This window comes from Protopterus annectens, chromosome 12.part0 (genome assembly GCF_019279795.1).
Source record: "Protopterus annectens isolate FY-2018-M chromosome 12.part0, PAN1.0, whole genome shotgun sequence".
Classification (NCBI taxonomy): Eukaryota; Metazoa; Chordata; order Ceratodontiformes; family Protopteridae; genus Protopterus; species Protopterus annectens.
The window spans coordinates 253,099,098-253,113,182 of NC_056746.1; the positions used below are offsets into that span (position 1 = coordinate 253,099,098).

At 41.6% G+C, this 14,085-nt stretch overlaps 1 protein-coding gene across 1 annotated transcript in view; it reads left to right on the forward strand.

The window, feature by feature from the left end:
- The window catches only part of LOC122816489 (ankyrin repeat and fibronectin type-III domain-containing protein 1-like), a 2,048,587-nt gene that overhangs the window by 20,887 nt on the left and 2,013,615 nt on the right, over positions 1-14,085 (forward strand). Inside the window, exon 2 of the mRNA XM_044089320.1 lies at positions 11,505-11,545. The gene's annotated coding sequence lies outside the window, so the exon portion shown is untranslated. The remainder of the gene's footprint in view (positions 1-11,504; positions 11,546-14,085) is intronic.

A 14,085-nucleotide genomic window follows, 5' to 3' on the forward strand; every position in this document is an offset into this window, starting at 1 on the left:
CTGATAAAGGTATCATTCTGAAAGGTCTAAAAGTAATTGTTCGAAAATCCTTGCAAATTGAGTACATTACTATCTTGCATCGTGGTCACTCAGGGACAGATCTACCAAAAGAAGGGTGAGAGAGATAGTATTTTGGCCTTGTATGTTACAGGACATTGAGAGAGCACTTTCTTCTTGTTCAGTATGTACTAGTATAAAGCCCCAGCAACAGAAAGAACCACTATAACTTAAACAGATTTCGGAACTACCTTGGTCAACAGTAGCCAATGACATCTTTGAGTGGAATGGTCAACATTATTTGGTGTTAGTAGATACTTAGTCAAATTGATTTGAGATTGACTTACTTCCTAACCTAGCATCTAGTACTATCATTACTAAGATGAAGTCATTTTTCTGTTCATGGAAGCCTACACAGAGTTATTTCTGACAATGGCACACAGTTTACAAGCCAACAGTTTAAAATATTTGCAGAAGAATGGGACTTTACTCATGTTACAAGTAGTCCAGAGTACCCCCAGTCAAATGGTTTGGCAGAACGCATAGTTCAAAGTGCAAAACAGTTAGCTGAAAAGTCAAAACAAGATAATACTGATGTTTTCCTGAATCTGTTGAATCTCAGAAATGTTCCTCATGATAAACATCTTGGTTCACCTACTCAGAGACTTCTGTCAAGGCAAACCAGAACCACATTACCACTCAGTAGTCAATTGTTAGTTCCATGTATCAAGAACAACAGATCAGTGAAAGCCAATCTGTTGAAGAAGTGCCTAACCCAGAAGTCCTACTACGATAAGACCAGTAGACCACTCAATCCATTACAAGAGGAAGAAATGGTAAGGATGCAAATGTCCAAAGGTTATGATCAGATTGGTGTCATGAAGAATATTGGTCCAGAGCCGAGATCATACATTATAGAATCAGAAGGAGCAACTTTTAGGTGGAATCAGAAACATTGTAGACCAGTGTTCGACCCTATACCACAGCAAATAGCCTGTGAGAAAGACTCTTTATCTCAGAGTGAGTTGTCCAGTGTTCCAATTCCAGAGGAAGTTCCAGAGGACATTCCTTTTTCTATGATGAATCCAGAAGTTCCTAATATGAGTTGTGCACCGTAGACTGTCCCTGTTGCTAAATCAGTCCCAACTGTTATGTTACAAGATATGGTCGAATCTCTAAACCCTGTAGCAGATATGAAGCAACTTGGACATGAACACTGTATTTTGTTTCTAATGTACATAGTGATGCATGCATAGCTTTAACATTATTTTGCATGAAGGGCAATCTTTTTAAGAGGGAGAATGTAGATCAATATTTGTATATATAGCTTTAAGAAGCTATCCAAGGGCTTGCACTAGACTATAAATACAGAGCACTTGTGAGCCTGACTGCCATTTTATAGTTAGCTGTTGAGATGTGAACATGTATATATGTAAGCTCTGTTTGTTAGTTAGTTAATTTGTATTTAAAATGCTGCTACCCCTCCTGATGTATTTGTATTTAAAGCATCTGAACAAAACCCCAAGCCTTTTTATTATTTGTAATAGAAATGAATAAGTGATAGGTGAGAACTGGCAAGGCTTAAATGGCCTTGTATTTTCAATGATTCTGTAATGATTCTATAGAAGTGCTGGCCTGCCTGTGTGTTTGTGTGTGTGTGTGTGGGGGCTGTTCTTTGCTCATTATTCAAACTCTGCAGTGTTACTGTGATTTGCGTGAAGCATCTTGGAATACTTTAATGGGTATGTGGATACTGTTTCCATGGATCAAAACAAAAATACAATACACGGCCATCATTTTTATAACAGTCAAACTGAAGTGTATAAAGAAGTAACTGTAACTGTTGGGTGAAGGTGGGAGCTGTCTGTAGAAATTAAACAATCTTGTTCTCTCAGTTTAAATAATTATAATCTGGCTCTGCATTAATACTGTGCATTTGCAAGATTAATGTGATTTGTGTGAAGCAACTTGGAATACTTTAAGGTGAGCAACAATTTGTGTGGAACAGAGCTGAAATACAGTACATGTCTGCATAGCTGTCAGCTGTCCTTGATTTTGGTCAAAATCTTCTCTTTTCCTCCTACCAAAAACTGGGGATTTGGGAAGAAAAGATAGTGGATTACTTTTAAGATCAACAATAATTAGAGATACAGCCTTGTTTTACTTCATAAAACGCGTGTTAATTCTCATTCTCGTATTCTGTCAACTTCTCAACTTTATAGTATTAATATTCTAAGAAAACATATGAGCAGAGCATATATATATATATATATATATATATATATATATATTTATATATATGTATGTAGATATACATATACATATATCTAAACACACACACACACACATATCTGTATATGTACATGTACATATATCTATATATATATATCTATTTATATATATATATATATATATATATATATATATATATATATATATATATATCTATATATGGTTCCACTTCATATCATCGAATTATCCTTTCATCGAATTTCAAATCATCGAGACCAAATCATCGAAAACTCATTTAGTCAAAAACTCATATCATTGAATCTGAAATCATTGAAAACTATAAAGCAACTAGAAATAACATTCCACAAAGTTTTTACTACGTTTATGCAGGGGGGCAAGCCCCCTGCACCCCCACACCCCCCGTAAATAAATATACCAACTCCAAGGTCGCACTACAGTGGGGGAAAAAGGTAATTTCCTTACCCCACTGTAGTGTGACCTTGGAGTTGGTATATTTAAGTATGGGTGGGGTGCAGGGGGCTTGCCCCCCTGCATAAACGTAGTAAACAGTGTCTGGGATGTTATTTCTAGTTGCTTTATAGTTTTCAATGATTTGAGATTCAATGATATGAGTTTTCGACGAAATGAGTTTTTGACGATTTGGTCTCGATGATTTGAAATTCGATTAAATGATAATTCGATGATTTGAAGTGGAACCATATATATATATATATATATATATATATATATATATATAGCGTCTATATTACATAATCAGACTTTTAAAAGTTCGAACATCATATGGTCGACACCATATGATCGAACTTTTAAAAGTTCAAAAATTAATAAAAAAAAGTAAACCAAAGGAAAAAGCCTACCGGAACAGTTTAAGCAGGGGAGCAAGCCCCCCCTGCACCCCCCACATGGGGGGATGCACTCACTACACCCTACCCTCTTTAAATATACCAACTCCGAGATCGCACTACAGTGCAGAAAAGGGAAATCTTCCCATTCCACACTGTATGGAGATCTCCGCTGAAATTTTGAACTTTTAAAAGTTCGATCATATGGTGTCGACCATATGACATTTGAACTTTTAAGAGTTCGACAATGTGATATAGACCCATATATATATATATATATATATATATATATATATATATATATATAGGTATGCATATGTATAGGTTGCCTCGTGTATTACTGCAGTTAGTAAATGTATCTTCATAGCTTTGTTCTACTGTCAACTCTTATGTTATATTTTTCTGTTTTGTACCCAGGCCACACCTGAAAAGGTCCAATGCAATGAGTGTTCTATCATGGTTAGCAAAATGAAATAAATAAATAACTACAAGTCTTTATACTTCAGGTTTCCCTTTTTCCAGAATGAAAATAATTTAAACACAAAACTGAAAGAACTATATCTTTCCTGCTGCATCTGTTTGCAGCCTTGACTAATGTTCTGCCACTTTGCCATCGTCTTCACATTTCATGGCTAACAACTTCAACTTGGTAACTGGATGGTCCTCACATTTTATGGCTGACACCTTCAACTTGGTAACTGGATGACTCCAAACTACTCTGCACAGCTCTCACCTACATTAGCACTTGAGTCAGTGCTTCCACACAGCTTTAATTTCATACAAATGTGGTTAACTCAGTCTGGATTCTAACTAAATATTTGTAGGGACATGCCAAATATTTAGAAATTGTCACAGCTCCACAGCTTCCTATCTTAATGACCTCTTCAGATGCCCTAAGAAGTCTCACCCTGAAGTTGTGAGGTCTTTTAAATGAAGCAAGGATATAAATTATATTTGATCAGTGTATTAAATGTGTGATCTCAAAAAAAAAACCTAAAGCTGAGTATGCTTTAATGGAAAATGTTAAGTTGTCATTCTCGCCTTCATTCTTGCTGGATGGTTCTATACTATAGCTCGAGAGCTATTTTTACCGGCTCGAGGCAGCCCTATATCCCACAATACCATGCGCTAACTCCCCAGATCTTGTTTGCCGCTTCGCTGCGAGGTTGCCGTTTTTTACCGGCTCAGGTCAGTAAAGAATTTGTTTCAGTAAGTCTTCGAATTTGAGATAGTTTATAGTTTAGCCCCTTACATTAGTTCCCTATCGATTTATTTTTACTTATTAGTGATATTTTGTTAAGCCCTACCCACCTCTTTAGCTAATTTTATAATCGGGCCTACGGGCTTTAGTTTTGGTTACCCCCACCCCCGTATAGTGTGTGTGTGTGTGTGTGTTGTGATCTTAGTCAGCCCCCTTAACTCCCACTTGGGTTTAAGTGAGTGAGTGTGTGTGCTGACTGTATTACTGTCCTTAGGGCAGTGTCCAAAGATGCTAAGGTCTCGGGATTCAAGAAGTGTGACTCGTGCTGTCAGAAAATGTCTCTGACAGATGGTCACACATCTTGCGTCTACTGTTTGGGGCCTTTGCACCTGCAGGACTCTTGTTCCGTTTGTCAAGGATTTAGTTCAAGAGTACTGCAGGAGCATCACAATAAACTTATATTGAGGGGTTTATTGAAGCCCGATGACTCCACATCCAAGTCTGGCTCGGGGAAGTCATCTAAGCCTGCCAAACCCTCGGCTCCGGCTTCTGAGTCGAGGGCTGGTGAATCTGAGACTGCTCCGACATCGGCTCCAGTCAGAGCCGATAAGAGCAAGACTGTATCTGCTCCGAAACCTGTATCAGAGCTGACTTTAGCGTGCAAGCGCTCTAGATCTCCCTCACTAGAGTCCGTCTGATTGGCTCCAAGATCGCCCCTCCTATCGGAGCGGAGTCATAGGACTCATTCCACAAGATCGTCTAGGCTTTCCGACCACGATATTGAGAGGGTGGTCAGTAGACTCATAAAATCTTACGCACTGGCCCAAATGCTTCAAAGCCCGTCTCACCAGACTGTGGCTCCCTCGGTACTGCCTTCAATTCCTCCTCCGACTCTCCAGTCGAGTTCAGAGCCAGAGTTTGTCGGAACCATAACCTTGCCCACGTTGGAGCCAATACTTCCACCTTCGGCTCCAGCATCGTTGGCTCCGACCTCTTCATTGGTATCGTCCGTGGAGAGGTCCAGGTGCCGAGACTCCATTGTCGGCTCCGAGGGGGTGAGTGGCATCGGACCCTTGCCCGACCTCGCTCTCCCTCTCAGAGCATCAGCTCTGGTTAGTTCGGCCCCGACATAATTTTCGGAGCCTTCTCTGTTGGTGCCGGGGGTGGTTCGGGTGTCTTTGGAGCTGGGACTGTCTTCGGTGCCTGACAGGGGGGCTTTCAAGGTGATGAGGAGCGTGCTGGATCCAGTGTCCGCTCCAAGGTTGGGTTCTTCAGCTCCTCCCTTTACAGTGCCTGTTACGGTCTCTAGCCATCCTCCTGCAACTGACAGCAGAGATCCAAAGTGCAGGGTACCCAATTTGGGTGTCTCTTCCTCCTCCGAGGCCTCCCCTGAACCTTCAGGGGAACCCCCTAGGAAAAAAAAGTGCAAGAGGAAGCATGTAGACTCCCCTGAGTCTCTCACTTCGGACACCAACGTGGATGAGTCGGAGGGTTCCCCGAGATCCCCCTCTGAGGATGTCTCCTTTTCAGACATCCTAGAGATCCTGAAACAGAGGGGGAATTGGTCCACCCTCCAACCCTCCGAGGACGTGTCGGTTTACCTTGACGCTTTTGGGTCTCACCCTTCCACCTCCTGGGTGTCTCCTTGTTTCGACCCACTGATGGAAGTAGTGGCCAGAAAGGCATGGGCTGCTCCTGACTCAATGGAACCTACCCCTAGGAGACCCTCCAAATTTATTTCTGCTCCGGAGGACAAACCATTTCAAACCAAAGGTGTCTCGGTAGATGCTATGGTGGTAGCAGCCGCCACTAAGAAGGAATTAGCTGATCCTTCTGTACCTGTTCATCATCCTAACAAAGAGTCTAGGACCATGGACAGGTACGGCAAGCGGACATTCACTTCAGCGACCTTTACCATGCGATCGCTGAATTATTTATGTCATTTCACCCGCCTTCAGAGAGATTTGCTCAAAGAACTGGGTGAAACCATACAGGATCCTTCTGCTGCGGCGTATCAGGACAAGATTAACTCCCAGCTGGCTACCCTGAATTCCATTGCCAACTCCTCCATGCGGCTTATATCCTATGCAGCTGATGGAGCGAGTAGGGCCGCAGGCACAGGTGTTGCGTTGAGACGTCACGCCTGGATGTGACTCTGTAATTTTGCTGATCCCTTCAAGGCATCCTTCACCAACACCCCCTTTGATGGTTCAGAGTTGTTTGGACCTCAGGTGAAGAATACCCTCACCAGGTGCGAGCAAGATGGTAAGACTCTCTCTGCCATGGGAGTCCATTTTTCCACACCATCTAGACCTTACCCTAAAGGTCAGAAGGGTGGAAAGATGTGGTTCCGCAAACCACAGGGAGTTGCTCCAGTCGCACGTGGGGAACTTCCCCCCAGAGGCAGAGGGGGGAATAATAATAGACGTCGCCCCAGGGGCAGAGGGGGTCCACAGAACCAGGGTTCCAGGGAATCCTTCCCTGACCAACCCTTTCAGCATCCCTGAGACGCTGCCCGACTGTCCACCTTCGGAGGCAGTCGGGGGAAGATTATCTCTGTACCCGGAAGTCTGGCAATCCCTTTCCCAGGACAATTGGGTACAGTTGATTACATCCAAGGGTTACAAAATCACCTTCATCTCCCCTCCGATCCAATCGCTAAGACCCCTCCCAAACGTACCACCCGGACAAAGGGGTCAGGCACAGCTAGAAATAAAAAAGCTGTTAGAAAAAAGTGTAATCCAGGCAGTCCCAGCAGACCAGCTAGGATCTGGAATCTACTTCAAGTTTTTTTTGGTTCCAAAAAAGACAGGAGACTGGAGACCCATTTTGGACCTCAGCAGACTGAACAAGTCTGTGCAGAAGACAAAATTTTGGATGGTAACACTGCAGTCCATTCTACCCTTTTTTGGCAGAGACGAGTGGATGTGCTCGTTAGACCTCCAGGACATGTACTATCATATAAAGATAGACAGACGCTCCAGAAGGTTTCTCCGCTTCTGGCTGGGAGCCAGTCATTACCAATTCAGAGCCCTGCCCTTTGGTCTCACCACAGCCCCCCTGGGTGTTCACCAAATGCTTGGCAGTGGTCACGGCTCACCTGAGACACAAAGGATTCCAGGTGTTTCCATATTTAGACGACTGGCTCATTACTGCTACCACCAAACAGCATCTTATAATAGCCAGGGATTATACCATTCACATTTGCAACAAACTAGGTATTTCCATAAATTTTGCAAAATCCTCTTTGTCGCCTTGTCAATCTATAAACTTTATAGGCGCCGTACTAAACAGCAGAGAAATGTCTGCAACATTACCACTTCAGAGAGTGACAGACATACGGCGGAATGTTCAGCTACTGTTTCAGTCCAACAGAATTCAAGCCAAGTTAGTACTGAAAATGTTAGGCCTCATGGCAGCGGCGATCCTTCTCCTTCCTTTAGCTCGCTTCCACATGAGAATTCTCCAGTGGATGCTTTTTTCTCAGTGGTCCTTTCAACAGCTCCCAATGACTCACAACATCTCAACATCTTGATAACCCCATCTTGCAAGAGACACCTCTCCTGGTGGATGGTCTCCCCTCAACTTCTTCAGGGCAGACCCTTTGTTCTCCCCCCTCCAGTTGCCACAGTGACAACGGATGCCTCCCTGATCGGGTGGGGGGGCATTATCAGGGCAGGACTGTCCAGGGCACATGGCAACAATTAGAATGCCACCTGCACATAAATGTCCTAGAGATGAGAGCAGTGCTTTTATTGTTGCAAGCCCTTCAGGACTCTCTTCCCACCGGGACTATAGCAATTCAAACAGACAATATGTCTGTAGTGTGGTACATAAACAAGCAGGGTGGAACAAAGTCCTATCCCCTATGTCGAGAAGCACTCAGACTTTTGCAGTGAGCAATCTCCTCTCAGCAATGCACATCCCCGGGAGGTCCATCGTCATTGCAGACAGACTGAGCAGAACAATTCTCATGCTTCACGAGTGGTCTCTAAATCTAGCGGTAGCAGAGAGAATTTTTCAGAAGTGGGGCCAGCCTTGCTGCGAACTTTTCGCAACCCCTCAAAACAGCAAGTGCCTCAACTTCTTCACACTCTTCCCTCTACCAGGCCATCCCCAGAGACGCTCTCGTCCACGATTGGCCTCGGGGTCTTCTATATGTATCCCCCCCTTCCCGCTAATTCCGCAATTAATTCAGAAAGCAACCGCATTGAGATCCAAAATGATCCTCATTGCCCCTTATTGGCCTCGACAAGTATGGTTTCCGTTCCTGCACCATCATCTACTGGAACAGCCCTGGCATCTGGAATCCCTTCCAGACCTTTTGACCCACCTAACGGGCAAGCTGCACCAGTCTCTTCGTTCCCTCAACCTCACAGCTTGGTTGTTCCACTTCCAACCATAGCCAGGCTTCCCTTCATTTCTCTTCCTGTCCGTGATATCATTCTTGCTTCCCATAAGTCCAATACTAGGAAGACTTATGCGAGCAAATGGAAGCATTTTTCATTCTGGGCAGAAGCTAGGTCCTTGGATCCTTTTAATGCTCCAATTCATAAAGTTCTAGATTTTCTGGCGGAGCTTTTTCATTCAGGATCGTCGGCCACTATCAGACTACAACTGGCGGCCATTGCCAATTTTAATGTGGGGCTATCGGAAACAAATATTATGTCCCACAAACTCTGTAAAGCTTTCCTCAAGGGCGTATTTTTGCTCAGACCTCCCATTAAGGATCCTCCTCCACAATGGGATTTAAATTTAGTTCTAACATCATTAATTCTCCCTCCCTTTGAACATGCAGCTTCTTGCTCATTCAAACTTCTCTCTTGGAAAACTCTGTTTTTGGTGGCTATTACATCTGCCAGAAGGGTATCGGAACTCCAGGCATTGTCTGTCCGTCCCCCTTATTTGGTTTTTCATACAGACAGGGTAACTCTCAGAACGAATCCTTCCTTTCTACCGAAAGTTTCTTCTGAATCAAATCTGAACCACACTATTGACTTGCCTGTGTTCTTCCCAGATTATTCAAACAGGGCTGAACAGAAGTTGCATTCCTTGGATGTTCATCGCCAGCTGCGGTATTACCTAGACAGGACAAAACAATTCAGAAAGTCAGACCAGCTCTTTCTCTCTTACGCTGAAGGAAAGAAAGGACTTCCAGTATCAAAGGTAACTCTTTCTAGATGGTTGACATCCATCATTACCTTTGTCTCCCAGTTGAGACACAAACAACTCCCGTCTAGACCTAAAGCTCATCCAACTAGGGCACTATCAACATCAACAGCCTTTCAAGCAAGGTTACCGTTAGGTGCCATATGTGCAGCAGCTACATGGGCTTCTCAACATACTTTTATTACCAATTATAAGCTTGATATAGCCTCCAGAAATAGAGCTGACTTTGGTTCCACCATACTCAGGAGTATGTTCCGTTGAGCCACCCAGGACCAAGGTGCTAGGGAAGCTGTCCCATCCAGCAAGAATGAAGGCGAGAATGACAACTTAACATTAAGAAGTTATGTCTTACCATAACGTTCCATGTTAGTTGTCTTCTTCTCGCCTTCTTTCTTGCGTCCCTTCCTCCTGCCCCCTAGCCTGGACAGACTTGAAGATCTCTGAGTCCTTCTCTTTCATGTTATACAGTCCTTTATGGTTACCCCGTATCTTTAGTGTTACCAGCAGGGAGACCGTGTTTGGTAATAATAATAATAATAAATATATACTATGTGTTAGCTGCCAATGAGATCTGGGGAGTTAGCGCATGGTAATGGTATTGTGGGATATAGGGCTGCCTCAAGCCAGTAAAAATAGCTCTCGAGCTATAGTATAGGCCGAATTGGAGCCGAGGATCGGCTCCGAACCATCCAGCAAGAAAGAAGGCGAGAAGAAGACAACTAACATTGAACGTTATGGTAGGTACATAACTTCTTAGTCTTTGCCTTCCAGAAAATTCTGCCTGCTCATTGACATAGAGGCAAGGTATTTCTGCAATTAGAAACCCATTTTCAGGTATATATAAGGGCAAGGGGGTATTGGAATCATTAAGTGATGAGCTAGGTGGTCTTCCAAAGTGAGGAATAGGAGGGACTTAGGTCTTACAGTAAGCAGATGTATATGACAGTGAGGTGTAAGAGAATGTAACAGGGGCCCAGAGATCAAGTCCATCAGTGAAGGCATGATGCTTATGAAGACCAGAACAGGAACCAGGGGGTCCTGGAGTAGACAGCTAGAACTGTGTCACAGTGTAATAACAATAGTGGGGAGGACAGGGCAACTGTTTCAGCCAACAACTTCTAGGGAGTGCCTGGTGTTTAAAAAAGTTTGGCAGTTTTTAAGCTGTCATTTAAGCAGTCAAGATTGCAGTTACTTAATTGTCATCTTGTAAGCTGACAAACAGTTTTTTAAATGTTTGGTTAGGGGCATCAAACTAATGTGCTCCCCACAATACCAAAATTTCCTTGCTGTAGCTCTGCTGCGTCACTTGTTTTTTTTTTTTTTTTTAATGTGACAACTGAATCACATCATGATTTGAGATGTAGACCATCTCAAAGAAGGCAGACAGGAAAATGGATATTTCCCTAATAGGTAATATGAAGGAGTAGGGTTTTAAGAACCTGGCCTCCTGTCCTTAACAGGCAATAGGAAGGTGTGTGCTGTCTATTTAAAATTAAAAGTAGATATGGAGAGTACTTCGTAATAGCTTCTGATGAGTTATAAAGTAATATTAATAAGCAAAGTTATTGTAAATGTAATAGTGGCAGACCCGAAAGTGCTACTGTATTCATAATAGGGTCCAGTGGGTGTTTTTTGCTATGAGATAAGCAGTGAGTGCCTGTTCCAGAGTAATGTATTCTGCTTCCAAACAAAGTAGTATTTACTTTGTAGCACTCCCCACATAACATTTGTTGGCAACATAAATTGGTAAAGGTTCCACATGAAAATGCAAATAAATCAGTTTTCTATCATACAGAGCTTCAAAGAAGACATATTATGCAGATGCCATAATGATAATGTCAAGTGTTTCAGTAAAAAGGAATTTTCATCTAAAATGGAAATGGATTTTGAACCAGAAGTCCTTTTTTCTGAGCAGCAGTTAGAAATTAGATTATATTTGGTATCACAGCCTCATTGCTGTCACATTGGAGATGTTAATGGAAACATAAAATGCTATTATTGCTGATAATTATGCTAACTTCTTACTTTCTTGTTTTTTCCAGAGCCTTGGGTCAGCAGATAGGAAAGATCCCCAGCAGAAAAGGTAAGTTGCTACACATTTCATATGGCTCGAGTGCTGTGTGCTTTTCTGAGATGGGGGAAGGGTATAAAAAAGCATGAACACCAGGAGATTGCTATTTCTGTACACTGTCTCTTACTACATCTGCTGTAGTCTACAAGCTAGAAATACTGCATAAAAGATTATCCAAAAGAAAATGTAAGTTATCATGGTGATATTCTGAGTGTGAAAGACTTCCTGAATAAATTCAGAAAGTAGCAGTAATTAATGTTTTGACATATACGAAATTCTCAACATGAAGATTTCAGTTTCATCCCAAACACTTGCAAATGCATGCATATATTGAATGTGTGTCAGAAGCCCTTCAGGTTCAAGAGCTGGTAAAGTGCTTTGTGTGTTGCCAAGGTAATTAAAATGGTGATTGTAATGATAAAAGCAGAGGTTATAAGTAGGTGGAAAATGTTCATACTTATGAACAACTGACTCTAAAATAACCCACATATCATGACTTCAGACTGAGGGATCAGTAAAAGAAAAAATGTTAGCCAAGAGATACTGGCTAAAATATTGATAGCCTCAACACTGAGGGTATGAATGGATGCTGGTACACAGTTTATGTGGAGGACACACACACACACACACACACACACACACACACACACACACACACACACACACACACACACACACACACACAGACACACACATATCTATATATTATATATCTGTACGTATCTACCTGTCTGTATATCTATCTATCCATATGTGGGTTGTGGACAGTGGGTTGAATGACCAGCTACGTTGACATCTCTTTGGTCAATAACATTTGGTCTATGCAAACAGATGGTCAACAGGTATGCTAGATTGCAATCCCTGGGTAAAGGCATACTCCCTTTCTCCAGGGATTGTGAGACCTTGGAGTTAGTATATATAATTAGTAGGAGTTGTAGGGGTGTGAGGGGTTTTACCCCTTTCAAAAGCAGTTGCATTTGGTTTACGCTACTGTGTGGTAGTCCATGCATTGAATATGTTGACATTTGTTGTTTCAGTTTAATAAGGTCAATGGATATCAGAGTAACTGGTTGCTGATCAGCAGCCCTGCATCTGTATGTATATCTATCTATCTATATATATATATATATATATATATATATTTTTTTTTTTTTGTGTGTGTAACCCTACTGTCCACTTTCTCTTCTTTCCTGGTACCTTTTATCTGTCTCCATAGCAATATATCCTGACTGGCCTCCTGGTCACCAAGGTCTGCAGAGTGCCAAGAGGAAAGTGATAGAATACTGCACCTTTGAATGTCTCTACAGAAGCACATGGATCTAGAAAAGGTTATAAAAGTGTGGAACACAGGTCACCTGTCACGCATTCCAGTCTGTTCTATGGTTAGTGAGTATTGTAAGATACTGTAAAAAAAGGCAGTAGCTCTTGAAACCTGACAATAACCTGATAAAAATTTCAGCTGGTATCAATTCTCGGAATTCCTACTAGAAATGATAATAGTGATAGGATATAGTACCCCTGAATGTCAGTATAAGAAGGGGTGCAGCTCTGTGGAACATGGCAACAGTCTGCTATGCAATTCACCTCTGACCCATCCCTATTGCCCATCCCAACTATTTCTTTGTTGTATCATTTAGTCTGCTGATTTACCTCTCTCATAAGCAATCTGCTTGGTTCATGTAAACTCTGCGCCTACTGGAATTTATAGGACATCTTTATTACTTGATGCCCTTTAAGCAAGATCAAGTAACATGCATTCTAGTGAACACCTCTGGCCGTTTTTTTGACATCACACATATTGTCTGAATCATAGTGGGGACTCATAAAACTTTCTGTTTCAGTTACATTTGGCTTTCTGTAATCTACATGTATAGTACTTGTGACTTCATTTTGCTGTTCCTTATTTAATTTAAGTGTTATTTAAATGTCTTAGCATGACCCTTTTGTACAAAGTGCATATTGTACATAAAACAAATGTACTGTATCACAGCCCATATCAAGACCGTGATGTTATATAATGATCTTCTGTGGTGTATTTCCTAGACATTTTACCCTAAAAGCTAACCACATCAAATATCCAAAGACACACCAAGTGAACCAGCTAGCTGTTCTACAGCCTCATTATTTTTGAGATTATAGGCATGGACATTTAAAACAAATCCTACACTCCTGATAAAATGGCTAGAATCACACACATGCATACAAAAATTAATAAAAAATGAATAAAAAGTAAATAAAGACATATAAAATTAAAATGTTGTATATGGTGAAGATGTCAAGAAAATACAAATACAGGGAAACATTGTTATTGAATGTATAAAACTGTCCAGTTAGCTTATTGGGTTATTAGTTAAACTATGTCTGAAGAAGTCCATGGATGGTGAATGGACAAAAGCTATAACTTTGTTTTTGATTTTTAACATTTATTTATAGAATAAACATAACTGATTTTATTTTAGCAGTTGGTTCCTTTGTTTAGCTGCTTCTTGTTGTTTTCTAGCTTATTGGAAGCAAATACAAGTGTTTGGTCAAGCATTATGCAAAGCAATTTT